A 5,204-nucleotide genomic window follows, 5' to 3' on the forward strand; every position below is an offset into this window, starting at 1 on the left:
CTTGCATCTTGGCTGAAAGGTTTTTCTTCTTTACTTCTTCCTGCGCAAACCTCTTTTTCCCTCCCGCCCTCCCTCCCTTCTCTTATTTTCCCCTTCTCTCCCCTTTTCTGTTTGCGGCTCCAAGAGCAGGGTGCAGGGCATGTCAAAAGCACTGGCAAGGACCTGCTTTTCCTCTGCAGAACCAGAGGACCACAGCAGTCAGACATAGTGCACAGACTCTGCATGAGGTTTGTTGTCTACTTTTCAGGGTACTGACGCCATCTAGCAGTCACGTAAAACACTGCCATCTCTCTTCAGTTAACATAAGAACATAAGGGCTACGTCTACACGTGCAGCCTACATCGAAGTAGCTTATTTCGATGTGGCGACATCGAAATAGGCTATTTCGATGAATAACGTCTACACGTCCTCCAGGGCTGCCAACGTCGATGTTCAACATCGACGTTGTGCAGCACCACATCGAAATAGGTGCAGCGAGGCAACGTCTACACGCCACAGTAGCACACATCGAAATAAGGGTGCCAGGCACAGCTGCAGACAGGGTCACAGGGCGGACTCAACAGCCAGCCGCTCCCTTAAAGGGCCCCTCCCAGACACACTTGCACTAAACAGCACAAGATACACAGAGCCGACAACGAGTTGCAGACCCTGTGCATGCAGCATGAATCCCCTGCTGCAGCAGCAGCAGCCAGAAGCCCTGGCCTAAGGGCTGCTGCACACGGTGACCATAGAGCCCCACACGGGCTAGAGAGACAGCGTCTCTCAACCCCCCAGCTGATGGCTGCCATGGAGGACCCCACAATTTCGACGTTGCGGGACACAGATCGTCTACACGGTCCCTACTTCGACGTTGAACGTCGAAGTAGGGCGCTATTCCGATCCCCTCATGAGGTTAGCGACTTCGACGTCTCGCCGCCTAACGTCGAAGTTAACTTCGAAATAGCGCCTGACGCATGTAGCCGCGACGGGCGCTATTTCGAAGTTAGTGCCGCTACTTCGAAGTAGCGTGCACGTGTAGACACAGCTAAGAAGGGCCATACTGGGTCAGACCAAAGGTCCATCCAGCCCAGTATCCTGTCTGCCGACAGTGGCCAATGCCAGGTGCCCCAAAAAAGGAGAACAGAAGACAATGATCAAGTGATTTATCTCCTGCCATCCATCTCCTGTCCTTGTACTGAAGGCTAGGGCACCATACTTTACCCGTGGCTAATAGCCATTTATGGACCTAACCTGCAAAAATTTATTGAGATCTTTTTTAAACCCTAATAGAGTCCTGGCCTTCACAGCCTCCTCCAGCAAGGAGTTCCACAGGTTGACTGTGCGCTGTGTGCCCTCTTAAACCCTCAAAATTAAAACCTTTCAATCTGTTCTTACTGGTTAATCAAAGCAGGTCTGCCCAGGGGCTGGAACAATTTTTTATCATGGGCATGCTGGTGAGGGATGAAGGGGAGTGGCAGTCCCCTACTTCCACCAGCCCTGGGCCTGCTGATCTAGAGCAGACCTGCCTTTCCGAAAGACTTGGATTCTCATCTCTGCAGAGGCAGATAGCAGTGCAAATTTCCTTATATTCTGCTTAAAGAAAAGGCAGACTGGAGCAGAACCACACATTTAAATTCTATTTTTCAACCAGAATATTCTCCCCTGGAGGTACTGCAATACCAGGTCGAAGTGTGGAGTGGATGGAGCAAGCCCCTATTCCAGCTCCCTGGTCCAAAAATCCATTTAATATATAGTCATCAGGTAGAGGACATGTCAGATATTAAGCTGATAAGAACAAATTTGGTTTTGTTATCGCTAGTGTTTCTAACAAGTAACAGCAAAGGTATATTCAATGCAATAAAGCATTTGAGATGCAGGGATTGACATGAACAGGGCTGAATGAAATACAGTTTAAAACAAGACAGGCTGAAGGCATAACCTGTCTTGTCCCAGATATGCATGGGAGGTGTTTTATATAAGAGTCTATAAACTATCCAGTAGAGGACATCACCCAGGAGGTATAGCATAGTCTAAAAGTCCTCAGAGTACACATGGTAGTGGGTGGGGCACTCCCCAAGTTGGAGTCTGTTCAATGATTCTGCAGTTGACCTAAAGGCAGAGAAGTAGTCCTTTAGTGATAGTTCATCAGGTGGGCAGAAGCCAATGCTTCCCTGTGGCCCAGTCCTTCATCATCTTCTCTGATCCATCATTGTGCATCTTCACAGCCTGTCTGTGTCCCATGTTGACTGAGTTGTGGTTTAAGTGAGAATTTTAGTCTATAAGAGTCCAGGCAGGTGCCACACAAAAGACAGGGAAAAGTTCGAGTCCTTGGGTGGGATTGCACCCAGTGATGGGATCCTTTTCCTGTCCTTTTCCATCTGGCGCAGTAAAACGTAGTCCGCCAGGTAAAAGAAGCCAATGCTTTCCCGACCTTGTCTCACGACACAGTCCATAGGCACAGTCCATCATGCAGAAGAGAGAGAAGTTACTCACTTGTGCAGTAACGATGGTTCTTCAAGATGTGTCCCCATGGGTGCTCCACATTAGGTGTCAGGCTTGCCCCAGTGCCACAGATTGGAGATTTCCAAGCTGTGTCTTGTCAGATCGCGCATGCATAGAAGCCCGCTGGTCCTTCGTGCACTTTTGGTCATGTGCACGATCCGGTCCATGCCAGTTCCTTGAAAAGGCCGCCTCGGGTGCCTCTGAAAAACTTAAAGCAGAACTCCAAAGCAAGGAGGATCGGGTGGGTAGTGGAGCACCCACGGGGACACATCTTGAAGAACCATTGTTACTACTTAAATGAGTAACTTCTCTTTCTTCTTCTAGTGGTCCCTGGGGGGTGCTCCACATTAAGTGACTACACAGTAGTGACCCAAAACATGGAGCTGGGTACTGGATTATGTGTAGCTTGCCCTGATAGGACTGATGTCGGTAGGCTTGCATCCTCTTCCAGTAGCCAATGAATCACATAGTGCTTGGCAAATGTGTCATAGGATGACCACGTTGCTGCTCTACAAATGTCCTTCAAGGAGTCTCCTCTGAAGAAGGCTGTTGAAGGCACCATTGGTCTAGTGGAGTGGGCCTTGGGCGGAGTTGGTAAAGGGGTTTTATGTAATGAGTAGCACATTTTTATGCAAGATGTAATAATATTTGAAATTCTTTGTGATGATAGTTCTTCTCCTTTTGATCTGTGTGCAAGTGACACCAGCAGTCTATCCATCTTCCAGAAGGGTTTGGTTCAGTCTATACAGAAGGTTATCACCCTTCTCATGTCAAGTCCATGAAGCCATACTTCCCTATTCAAGGCATGCGGCTTAGGATAGAAGGACGGTAGAATGATCTGTTCATTCATATGAAGCTCTGAGATCGTGGGAAGGAATGCAGGATGTAGATGTAATATTACCACATCTTTGGAGAAGGCTGTATAGGGCAGGGTTGCCATTACTGCAGCCAACTTGCTTACCCTACGAGCAGACATGATAGCCAGAAAAAATGTCATTTTTCAGGTAAGTAAGCCAGACGAGACAGTGGCTAGGGGTTCGAACAGTGGCCTAGACAACGTGTACAGCACCAGATCTAAGCTCCATGAGGGTGATATTGGCTTCTGAGGGGGGTGTAAATTTGTAAGGCCTTTCAGGAACTATGAGGTAATGAGATGGGCTAAAACAGTTGACCCATCTACTGTGTGCTGGAAGGCTGATATTGCTGCCAGGTGGACCTTTAACGATGGTAGAGAGAGTCCCCCTTGTTTCAGATCCAGTAGATAATCTAAAATTGTGGGCAGAGGGACCGTCAGTGGGCTCAATTGCTTGGATAAGCACCAGGATATTAAGTGCTTCCACTTGTACATATAAGTCTTCTGGGTGGAAGCCTGCTGGCTACATTCTAGGACCTCTTTAACCCTTTCTGAGCATGAAGTTTCTATGGTGCTGAGCCAAGGATTAGCCACACCTTCAGGCATAATATTTGAGGTTGAGGGTGCCTAAGGGTTTCCCAGTTCTGTGTGAGGTGGTCTGGGACAATCAGGAGGGAGAATGGTTAGCAACATGACATACGTTGTAGCAGGGGAAACCAGGGTTGACGGTCCCATGTGGGGGCTATGAGTATCAAGCATGCCTTTCTATCCTTGCCTGTTCCAGGACCTTGTGAACAAGTACTGGAGGAGGAAATGTGCAAAGCAAGGGGCCCTTCCATCATAGAAGGAAAGTGTCCCCCCAAGGAGCCCAAGCCAATGCCTGCTCTGGAACAAAATTGAGGGTATTTCTTGCTGTTGCAGGTCGCAAACAGGTCTCTTTCATGAAACCCCCATGCGTTGAAGATACGGCAAAGCAGATTGGGATGGATCCCTGTTAGCCGATGGCCAAGGATGTTTGGTGAGGTGCCAGCTATGCCCGTTTTATACCATCCGTGACTTTAACCGCTAGGACGCACTGTCCCTTCACGGCGGGCAGCCCGGGCTAGGCTGACGGATGCCCCAAGGTCCTAAACACCCGTGACTTTAACTGCTAGAGCTCAGAGGCCCTTCGCAGTGGGCAGTCAACACTGACTGACAGGTGCCCCAATGGCAGCACTAAGAGCCTTTCCACACCCGTGACTTTAACTGCTAGAGCTCAGAGCCCCTTCGCAGTGGGCAGTCAGGATTGACTGACAGGCGCCCCAAGAGTTTGCCCCGTGGAGGCGGCACAACTCAACGCTAGGCTCTTAGTACTCTCACCTAATGACCAGGCTTTATAGCCAAAATGGCTGAGGTTCTTTAATTGTGTTGGCTGCTTTACAGTAAACCAGAGAAACAAGTCAAGCTTATGCACAAACGGTTACCAAAATTTATTAACCTAGATTCTAATCATGTGGTTACAAAATTGCTAGTGCCTACTTATTTAAATGTATAGATGTTACACACACAAACAAGTTACAAAGCTGAAGCCACGATCCCAAAGAAAAGAAAAACAAAGTATAGAGCTCTATTTCAAAATATGTGTACACTAAAGATAGGAGATCAGGTGTGGGTGCTTCTTACCCTCCTTGCATCTCTCGATTCCAGCGGTGCCAAGCCAGGATCGGTCACTCAATTCTGCGGAAAGACAAATAAGGGACAAGGCTTAGGGACCCTTTTAGCTGCAGAAGCCTTGGGAGGCTGTCACTTATGTGACCAGCAGATAGATAGTGAAAAGCACTCAAAAATCATGGTGCTGTAGGTCCCATACTTATACCTCTGTACTCCTTTA

At 48.4% G+C, this 5,204-nt stretch overlaps 1 pseudogene; it reads right to left on the reverse strand.

Moving 5' to 3' along the window:
- Window positions 1–1,625: 1,625 nt before the first annotated feature.
- Window positions 1,626–1,826, reverse strand: LOC142020433 (U2 spliceosomal RNA; annotated as a pseudogene).
- Between the last annotated feature and the right edge of the window lie 3,378 nt (window positions 1,827–5,204).

This window comes from Carettochelys insculpta, chromosome 13 (assembly GCF_033958435.1).
Source record: "Carettochelys insculpta isolate YL-2023 chromosome 13, ASM3395843v1, whole genome shotgun sequence".
NCBI classification, from domain to species: domain Eukaryota; kingdom Metazoa; phylum Chordata; order Testudines; family Carettochelyidae; genus Carettochelys; species Carettochelys insculpta.